This window comes from Pan paniscus, chromosome X (assembly GCF_029289425.2).
Source record: "Pan paniscus chromosome X, NHGRI_mPanPan1-v2.0_pri, whole genome shotgun sequence".
In the NCBI taxonomy this organism is placed as follows: domain Eukaryota; kingdom Metazoa; phylum Chordata; class Mammalia; order Primates; family Hominidae; genus Pan; species Pan paniscus.
The window spans coordinates 38,880,522-38,891,625 of record NC_073272.2 but is presented as its reverse complement, the minus strand read 5'-3'; the positions used below and the strand labels follow the sequence as shown (position 1 = coordinate 38,891,625).

General features: G+C 44.3%; 1 pseudogene; it reads left to right on the top strand.

Annotated features, from left to right (window-relative positions):
* Positions 1 to 10,214: 10,214 nt before the first annotated feature.
* Positions 10,215 to 10,880, top strand: LOC100987812 (putative ferritin heavy polypeptide-like 19; annotated as a pseudogene).
* The last annotated feature ends 224 nt before the right edge of the window (positions 10,881 to 11,104 follow it).

Here is an 11,104-nt window from a genome sequence, read left to right as displayed (position 1 = left end):
GGAACTCATTAAATCTTAGAGCTTCAAAATAGTCTCTTTATACTATATATTGTGCATCCAGGGCACAGTGGTGCAGGGGATGGGCTCCTATGGCCTTTGGCAGCTCCACTCCTGTAGCTTTGCAGGATTCAGGACCCATGGTTGCTTTCACAGCTTGTTATGTGCCTGTGGCTTTTCCAGGCACAAGGTTCAAGCTGCCTGTGGCTCTACCATTCTGGGGTCTGGAAGATGGTGTGCCCTTTCCATAGATTCACTAGGTGGTGCCCCAGTGGGCACTCTGTGCATGGGCTCCTATGTCACATCTCCCCTCCGCACTGCCGTGCCACTGCAGCAGACTTCTGCCTGGACACTCAGGCTTTTCCATTCATCCTCTGAAATCTAGGTGGAGGCTGCCAAGCGTCCTTCAGTCTTGCACTCTGCACACCTACATGCTTAATGCCATGTGGAAGTCACCAAGGCTTATGACTTGCACCCTCTGAAGTAGCATCTGGAGTTGTGTCTGGGGTCATCTGAGCTGAGGCTGGAGCTGGTGCAGCCTGGATGCAGGGAGCAGTGTCCTGAGGCTGCACAGGTTACTGGGGCACAGGTTACTGAGATTTTGCAGGGACATATATTCAAACTATACCAGAGGCCTAGAGGTAGGAAGATGACATGTTCAATGTGCTGAAAGAAAAATACTGCTGATGAAGAATTCTACATTCCACAATGTATCCTTCAAAGAAATCAAAAAATAAGTCATCCCAAGATAAACAAATTTCAACAGTGATCCTCACTAGTACACTTGCTCTGCAGGAAATGCTAAAGGGACTTTACTGCCGAAAAATAAACTGACAAATTAGGAATTTCATAGGGTTCAAACTTAATATATCCATAAACTTCATGTAGAAAAAAAACGTATCAAATACTTAAGTATAATGACTAAATAGCGTTGCCAATCATGATATTTCTAGAAAGTATGCCATAGGATACCCATTTCATGAAAAATAAAGAGCTGAACTTTTTATGGTACATTTTTCACAAATCCATAACCATTAGGAAGCACTCCTTTATACAGGACTTGTACTCTTGGAACAGCAATAGGAATCTCCGAAGAACCAGTATTCCTGGGATCAATTTATGGCTAGATTAGTTTCGCAAGTCACCTTCTTCATATTTACAAAGGGAATCTTCAAGTTCTTTTTGTTTTTCCTTAACAAATCAAACATAAAAGCAACTTGAAAAAGTACTTTAGTAGTTCCATGTTGTCTTGTATGTAACTCTGCCATTTTATTTTTCTAATCAAAATGGAAGAAAGCATAACTTGTGATCTTCTGCTGAATGCAGTGCTTTGCTCTTTAAAGCTGTGTCTCACATAACTGCTAGTTGACATAAAGCATTCTCTCAACAAAAACCATTTACCCAGAATAAAATACAGACACTCTTTCTTTCTTTTCCTCTTCTTGTTTTTTTTTTTTTTTTTTTTTTTTTGAGACGGAGTCTCACTCTGTCGCTCAGGCTGGAGTGCAGTGGCACAATCTCAGCTCACTGCATCCTCTTCCTCCTGGGTTCCAGCGATTCTCCTGCCTTAGCCTCCAAGGTAGCTGGGATTACAGGCGCAGGTGCACGATACCACTCCTGGCTAATTTTTGTATTTGTATTTTTACTAGAGATGGGGTTTCACCATGTTGGCCAGGCTGGTCTCGAACTTCTGACCTCAGATGATCCGCCCGCCTCGGCCTCCCAAAGTGCTAGGGTTACAGGCGTGAGCCACCGCGACTGGCCAGACACTCCTTCTAACAGCAAAGTTTTCACCTTTGAAAGTGATTGTTTTGCCTTTATGATCACAAATTCATAATTTGAAAAAAAAAGCAGCATGATAATTTTTACTATAAAAATTCTCACTTTGAGAAATGTGTCATGAAATATTTATGAATGAAATGGTACAATGTTCTAGATTTTCTTCAAAATAATATATCAGGTAGAAGGGGAGAAAGATCGACCTGAGTTAGTAATTGTTGAAGCTGTGAGAAGGAAACATGGGAATTTATTATATGTTTTGAAATTTTCATAATTAAGAAACAATTCATGTTCCTAAAATGTAATTTAGGTAAAACACAGAAGAGCATTATACACAAACATAGTTTCAACACGCAAGTATTGCAAAAACCATTGCTTATAGATGTTTTACATTTGTTACTGAGTTTAATATGAAGTTTTAAATTCAGTAAGTCTTTTTTGTACTACTAGCCAAAATAAACTGAGAATTAATTTTAGTTTATTCTTCCTCACACTAATAGCTTTCAAAAGAAGTGAGTTTATCTTATACTATATTTAAAATAGATGCCAGTGGCTTCCCTCGTAACTTTTTCCAATATTTAAATATCATCTTTGTTGAATGACTTAACCTTAAGGAAATATTTACCACTCCTGATGAGATAATACATCAACACAAAAATACATAAATGTTTTGTTGCACACAAAAACAGCTTCCAGAGAGAGTTGGAGAAACTAAGAAAATATGTAGATTTGTTTTATATAAAGAAAACATGTTTTTCCAATTCTTTGAATTGTTAACTGACAATATAAAAAAGGATTCAAATTTATTTTCCAAGGTTAACTTTATTGATAACGCTGCTTCTGGCAATTAAGACTCCAGAAACAGATGAGAAGCAATGATTCCCAGCCCACTTAGAAAAGAAGATGTAACTTTACAAGCTTTTCTTTTCTAAAACAACCAATCTAAGATGAGGTTGATGGCCACTTAATCCTTACCATGTTCTACAAAGCCACAGGTTTACCAGTATCAATGAGTAAAAAAATTAACACTGAGTTTGGAAATAACAAAATATAACTGAAAACCTATTTATTAAAATGAAAGAGTCTAGGAAATGTGTTTGTTTCTTAACTGTAAACATAATTGACAGACCCAACTGATAAAATGTGATATGCTTCTCTATACCCTCAAGATCTTTTCTCCCATGTAAATATCTGTTCCCTCCCCAGAGACAATATAACTCAGGCCCTCAACCATTATCAGCACCATCCCCTTCCTCTCTTCTCCTCTCTGTGAAGATTCAGTCATGTCACATTTTCCTGTGAAAGCCCCAGACCAGAAGTTTGAATTCTGTGGCACTTCTTGATGGTGATGATTGATGGCAGGCGGGTGGGTGCAGTTGATACTTGGCATCTGGTGTATTAATCAATAATGTGACTCACTTTTAGCATGTGGGTCCAAAGACCCTTGAAAGATGTACTTTCATACATGCCCTTGATTATCTCATCCTTTACACACTATTTAGAGCCTATCATCCCATTCGCTCAAAATTATATATTGTTAATCACTGTCATGATAACACAGGACATAACATTTGTAAGAACAAGCAATAGGCAACCAGATGGCTGCTGCGAGAAACTGGGGCTCAGTAACACTGGAGAGCCATAGAATGAGTCAGGCACACACCTCAGAAGTGTCCCATCCAAGGCAAAGAACCTGGAGTATTGACGTGGAAACTTCTGTTACTCTTCTCTTGAGGGTTGACCTCCAAGGTATGAGCATTATTCCCTTGTGGGACAGAGAAAACCCTTGAGCAGAGAGTGCAGGAACTCTCTCCAGCTGACCCCAGGGTAGACCAACAATGTATGGGTAGCTGTCTGCAAGGAATTTTTAAATAAATTTGTATGTTCTTCATCACAAGAGCATCTATATGCTTATGAAAATAGCAGTTAATTGTGAGCCATCATTCAGACCTCAGACAAGGCTCAGTGAAAATATGGATTTGCAACCTACCTGCAATAACTCTGAAAATGCCTTGCTGCCCACATCCTCTCTCTACCAGAGTCTACAGCCCAAAGATTGGGACATATGCCATGTATAATTTGACAGCCAAAGGTTACAAGAAATTGGCAATATTTTTCCTCTTAAAAATTCACATTGTACCCTTATGTCTTTGGAGGATACCCTTGTTCCATCTATTATTTTAGTGACCAATCCCTGCCTTAGAGGATGTAAAAAAGGTGTGGCATGTTTATGGAGAGCAAGCTCCACCACCAAGATGTCTGCTGCTCAGTTTCCTCCTGTGGCTCTTTGTATTAGTCCATTCTAACACTGCTATAAAGACACTACCTGAGACTGGGTAATTTATAAACAAAAGAGGTTTAATTGACTCACAGTTCTGCATGGCTTGGGAGGCTCCAGGAAACTTACAATCATGGTGTAAGCTGAAGGGGAAGCAAGGCACATCTTACACACAGCAGGAGAGAGAGAGTGCAGGGGAAACTGCCACTTTTAAAACCGTCAGATCTCATGAGAACTCCTTCACTGTCATGAGAACAGCATTGGGGAAACTGCCCCCAGGAGCCAATCACTCCCACCAGGTCCCTCCCTCAACACGGGGGAGTTACAATTTGAGATGAGATTTGGGCAAGGACACAGAGCCAAACCACATCACCGGGCCCCTGGAACCTCCCAAATCTCATGTCCTTTTCACATTGCGAAACCAATCATGCCTTCCCAATGGTCCACCAAAGTCTTAACTCTTTCCAGCATTTACTCGAAAGTCCAAGCCCGAAGTCTCATCTGAGACAAGGCAAGTGCCTTTCACCTAAGAGCCTGTAAAATCAAAAGGAAGCTAGTTATTTTCAAGACACAATGGGGGTGCAAGCATTGGGTAAATTTTCCCATGCAAGTGGAAAAAAATTGGCCAAAACAAAGAGGCCAGAGGCCCCATGCAAGTCCAAAACCTGCCCAGGCAGTCATTAAATCTTAAAGCTCCAAAATCTCCTTTGACACCATGTCTCACATCCAGAGCATGCTGATGCAAGGAGTGGGCTTCCATGCTCTTGGGCAGCTCTGTCCCTGTGGCTCTGCAGGGCACAGCTCCGCAGCTGTTTTCATAGGCTGGTGTTGAGTGCCTGCAGCTTTTCCAGGTGCACAGTACAAGCTGATGATGCTACCCTTTCAAGGTCTGGACGATGGTGGCCCTCTTCTCACTGCTCCACTAGGCAGTGCGCCAGTGGGGACTCTGTGTGCAGGCTCCAAACCCACATTTCCCCTTTGTATTGCCTCAGTAGAGTTCTTCATGAGGGATTCACCCCTGCAGCAGACTTGCAGACTTCTGCCTGGACATCCAGTCATTTCCATACATCCTCTGAAGTTTAGGCAGAGGCTCCCAAAGCTCAACTTTTGTCTTCTGTGCTCCCGCAGGCCCAACACCACGTGGAAGCCACCAAGACTTGGGGCTTGCACTGTCTGAAGCAACTGCCTGAGCTGTACCTTGACCTCTTTTAGCCACAGCTGGAGCTGAATCAGCTGGAATGAAGGGCACCATGCTCTGAGGCTGCACAGAGAAGCAGGGCCCTGGGCCCTGCTCATGAAACCATTTTTCCCCTTTAGGCCTCTAGGCCTATGACGGGAGGGGCTGTTGTGAAGATCTCTGACATGCACTGGAGACATTTTCCCCATTGTCTTGGCTATTAACATGTGGCTCCTTGTTACGTATCCAAATTTGTGCAGCCAGCTTGAATTTCTCCCCAGAAAATGCAATTTTCTTTTCTACCTCAGCCTGGACTTCATTGTCCATATCACTATCAGCATTTTGATCAAGACCATTCAACAAGTCTCTAGGCAGTTCCAAACTTTCCAACATCTTCCTGTCTTCTTCTGAGCCCTCCAAAGTGTTCCAACCTCTGCCTGTTACCCAGTTCCAAAGTTGCTTCCACATTTTCAGGATATCTTTATAGCAGTACCCCACTCTGACAGTACCAGTAATCTATATTAGTCCATTCTCACACTGCTATAAAGATACTACCTGAGAATGAGTAATTTATAAACAAAAGAGGTTTAATTGACTCACAGTTCTGCATGGCTGGGGACGCCTCAGGAAACTTAAAATCATGGCAGAAGGCAAAGGGGAAACAGGGCACATCTTACATGAGCAGGAGAGAGAGAAAGTGCAAGTGAAACTGTCACTTTTACAACCATCAGATCTTGTGAGAACTCCCTCATCATCACGAGAACAGAATGGGGGAAACTGCTCCCATGATCCAATCACTCCCACCGTGTCTCTCCCTCAACATGTGGGGATTACAATTTGAGATTAGATTTCGGTGGGGACACAGAACCAAACCATATCACTCCTCTTCCACACTCTTCATTGGATAAAATGGGTGATTTGACAAGCAGTAAAGAGGCACTAGGGCCACTACTAGACTAGAACTCTCCATGAAAGGGTCACTGTCACCTACCACGAGTGACAGAGTCATCCATTTGAAATCCTTCTAGAATAAAACATGCAATGAAAGCATTTGAGTTTTGAAGCACATGGACTCAATCATAAAATAACTATCAGGAGAGCATTTAGGATCAGTGATGATTCCCATTTCTCTGTGTGCTAGTTTCTGGATGAAATGAAGCTGATTCTCTTGCTGAACATTAAATGAAGAATGTGGACCCTGAAAATTGTCTTTCATATCACCCCCACCCTGCACCAACAGACTCAAAAGTTCAGTGGGGAGACTTATGGATTGCGTTTGAGAATTGCTGGTCTACATAAGCCAAAGAGGTGTCTATAACCAGTAAATAATTATTTGGGATTTCTGTGCAGCAAATTGTTAAGAGATGGAGGAAGGAAGAACATCTTCATGAGAAGTCACATAATAACAGTCAAGTTAGAAATAATCAGACACAGATAGCACCAGTTATTCAGAAAATTGACCAAGGAACAAGAGTTTTGGAGAAGGAGTAGGGTGCTAAATAAAATGTATTTTAATCCTACCAGGAAAGGCAATCCAAGCATCAGCTGTACTCTTATAGTTCAATGCAGATTATCCCCATTGCACAAGGGTGGGGGACCAACACTTATAAAGAAATGTCACCTAAAATGTAGACACACAGTATTTAAATTAATCACAATCCTAAAATAGGGATCAGCACATCAGGGGAGAGATAAAAAGCCTAAACTCCTCATCCTATCCATGAAGAGAGGCTTGGCAGCCTCCTGAGGAAAAGCTGTGTTCTATCTCATACTACAGCCTCACATTTTTAAAAACAATTTACTTAAACTCATTTCCCAGTAGAAATTGAACAAGGGGTATTTGTTCTGTGAAGTTGCGTAGGAGAAACTTGACCTTGCCAGAAGAAAGGGCTGTCCCAGGAACACTTGGCAAGAGAGGGAGGTAGTTTATGCTGCTGTGGAATCACAGCAGCTACTTACTGGTTCTCTCTACATGTCTTTGTTCTCACTAAAGCAGAGAGAGGCCATGAGAAATTATATGACCCAGCAACCTAATCATACAGCATTTCATTGAAAACTTGACTGTGGTCCCACAGTTCTAGTTGAGCATCAGCCCTGACAGTGAATTCTTGAATTCTGTATCGTCTTGGGCAAGGGCTTTATATTTAGGATAACAGATTTCTCATGGGTACAATAACAAAAACAATTCCTACCGCACAAAATAGTGAGGATTCCCAAGGATTTTGGAAATCATCTACTCTGGTACGGACTCATTAAATCATCTACTTCTCTGGTGAAAGAGCTTAGAATGGCTTCCTAGACACCTTTATTAACCAGTGCTCATTGTGGCCATGCCCCTGAACCCTGGGCCTCACACAGAGCATTGAGGCAGCATGCTGCCCAAAGGCATTTCACATTAGTAGTTGGGAGTTGGCGCCACTTTCACTCCCACAGATACCTTCAACAATTTGTTCTTTTGCTTTCCTAGCCCACTTTTGTTGCTTCTTCCTCACTATACTCCTTTCCAAAGGAGAAGAATGTGCTAAGTGCTGGCATGGTGTAGTGTGGGAAGCAAAGACAGATGTGGGAACGTCCTAACTCTGCAGACCTCATGGCTTAGTAGGGAAGACTGAATGGTACTATCTGTGGTACCACCTGGTTAGCCTTCCACCACCAGTCCTGGAACTATCACTCCCCTTGTCTGGGGAAGTGCTCCACCCAAACACAGATTGCAGGTATGTGGTTCCAGGAGAGCTTTATATCATTACATGTCCCACCTTTCTCACTACAGCTGACTGGTTCTGAGGTCAGATAGTCGTGATCTCTGCCCCTGTGCTCTGGCTTAAGGTTAGGTACCCAAGGACCAGCCTGATTTTATTCCAGGACATCGAGGCAGAAGGAAAACATTTTTCCTTGATCCTCAAGAGTCCATGAGGGATTTTTCTTTTTTCTTTTCCTTTTGGAGACCAAGTCTCTCACTCCTGTCGCCCAGGCTGGAATGCAGTGGTGGGATCACGGCTCACTGCAGCCTCGACTTCTTGGGCTCAGGCAATTCTTCCACCTCAGTTTCCTGAGTAGCTGGGACTATAGGTGTGTGCCACCATGCCTAATTTTTTGTGTTTTTTTTTCTTTCTTTTTTTTTTTTTTGTAGAGAGTGGATTTTGCCATGTTGCCCAGGCTGGACTTGAACTCCTGGGTTCCAGCAATCTGCCTGCCTTGGCCTCCCAAAGTGCTGAGATTACAGAGGTAACCTGCCACGCTGGCTAATGAGGGATTTTACATTTCACTCTCCAGAAGGAAAAAAAGGAGAATGATTGAGATGTGTGTGTGTGTGTGTGTGTGTGTGTGTGTGTGTATAGTGTAGTAAGCAAAAGGAAGAAAGTGTGATGACCCAGAGCTATCTAAACCTCTCCTTTTCCTCATCTGCCTTCCCACTGAGAGGGTGTGTTCTGGAATGCCCTCCAGTGCCATAAGTCTACAGGACCCTACAGGACTGGATAACAGCCTGTGGTTATCCAGTACCTTCTTTGACTAGCTAATTTGATTAGTCAGGAGAGGCTACCTCCTGTAACAAATGTTCCAAATCTTTTTAGCTTTTAAAGTAAATTTTTATTTTTTTGTTTTTATCAAGGTCCAGTGCAGGTTGGTGGTGACAGTGATGAGGGGACATTGTCCATATGTTATCCAAAGTTCCAGGCTCCTTCTCCAAAGTGGATATGTCATATTGTAGGGTCTGTTCCTCTTCTTGAGACATGGATTGCACACGGTGTGTCCTATAAACTAGGCCTTATTTGGCCATACTCCAGTTATTTTCATATTCCAATAGCCATAAATCAGTACAAGACCCCATCAAATCACAAGGGTAGCTCAAAACGTATGGTTACCTGTGGATCAAGATGAAAACAAATAAGTTTTGATGAAGTCACTCTGCCACAGTGAGTTTCTCTAATTGGAAGATTTGAAAAGTACTAGCAAGTTCATTTTGCTATAGACCTAAGCTTGCTCTTCAGTGAGCAGAGTCTTGTGTCTACTAATTGGTTTCAAATTCAGCAGGGAAGACACGGGGATTAGTTATTGAGTACCTAAAACTGTGAACATAGAGGGCTTTTCGAGATAAATTTTAAAAACAGAGTCTTTACTCTGGTGTTTAAGCTTTGATTCTGAAAACATATCTGAAATCACATTCCTTATTATGTGGAGTCATCTCTCCTGCAGAGAGAATTAAGCTTCAGGGTGCAGCAGACATGGGTGAGCATTTAAAGGGAAGTTGACATCTACCTAGAAGACAGATCCACTAAAGTTTTCCAGTGCCAGAGAAATGCCATGCTTTGGGCATTTAGAATAGTTCCTACTCTGCCTGGGAGCTCTATACCTTTATCTCCAAAGGAGATAAGCACTCCCTAATTAACACACTCCACCCTCCTGTTCATGGGAGAATCCTACTGGTCATCCAGACTCACAGCTGTGCATTCGATCCATGCTCATCACTGAGGCTAACCCAGTCCTTGATTCCAATCATGAATGGACAAACGTTTTCCAGATATTTAAGGAAAGTGAGGAAGATGCACAAATAGAACTAATTCTAGAGGAGGGAAAAAAAGGATATAATACAGGAAACAGAAGAAAACGTTACCAGAACATACTCTCAGAGTTTAAGAAAGACAAGAGGTTTATAAAATGAGAACAAGCTGTCATAGAGGGGAACAATCAGGGGACAGGCAAAAGTCCTTGGACACTAGAAAAGTTACTGCAGAATTGATGTAGCGCAGAGGTCTGATAGCGCCCAGTTCCCCGGGCTGCCCATGGAACTCAGCGTGCTCCCCTACCCCCACCTGTCAGAAGTCCCGCGCGGCTCCGCACCAGCCCACACCCGCCCGACCTCGTGCGCCCCTCCCCCCATAACGGTCTCCACCGCCCACTTCCGGTCCCTTCACAGAACCAGCAACCACACTACCTCCTGGCCCGGAGGACCCCGCCCTCTGCCAGCGGCCACCGTCGTCCACCATGGTTGTGGTCTGACGTCCCCGCCGCCGCCACCACTGCACACGCCCATGCCTCTACCCGCTCCGGGCCCCTGGCAAACCCACTGCTTTTCCCCTCCTCCCCACGCCCACGCTGCCCGCCCTGGGCCCGCTGTCGCAGGTGCGACGGTACCACCATCCCAGCTGTGAGGCTGCCATCAATGCCCACATCAGCCTGGAGCTCCACGCATCCTATGTGTACCTGTCCACGGCCTTCTACTTCGACCAGGACGACGCGCCCCTGGAGCACTTTGACCGCTACTTCCTGCACCAGTCGCAGGAGAAAAGGGAGCACGCCCAGGAGCTGATGAGCCTGCAGAACCTGCGCGGTGGCCGCATCTGCCTTCATGACATCAGGAAGCCAGAGGGCCAAGGCTGGGAGAGCGGGCTCAAGTCCATGGAGTGCGCCTTCCACCTGGAGAAGAACATCAACCAGAGCATCCTGGAGCTGCACCAGCTGGCCAAGGAGAACGGCGACCCCCAGCTCTGCGACTTCCTGGAGAACCACTTCCTGAACCAGCAGGCCAAGACCATCAAAGAGCTGGGTGGCTACCTGAGCAACCTGCGCAAGATGGGGGCCCCAGAAGCAGGCCTGGCAGAGTACCTCTTTAACAAGCTCACCCTGGGCCGCAGCCAGAAACACACCTGAGCCCAGACAGGCCCCGCAGCCACGGGGTGCCTTCCCCTGCTCGCGCCACCAGGCGGGACGTCCATGTTGCCTTTTCAGAACATTCTCTTCATTTTTCTCCTCTCAGTTTGACCATTGTTAGCAATAAAGTTATCTGTTCTCAAAGCAATAAAGGTGTGCAGCCGATGTGTGTCTGCAGCACTCTCACCTTTTAGGAATCAGGGCACATCCCCATGCAGGTTTAA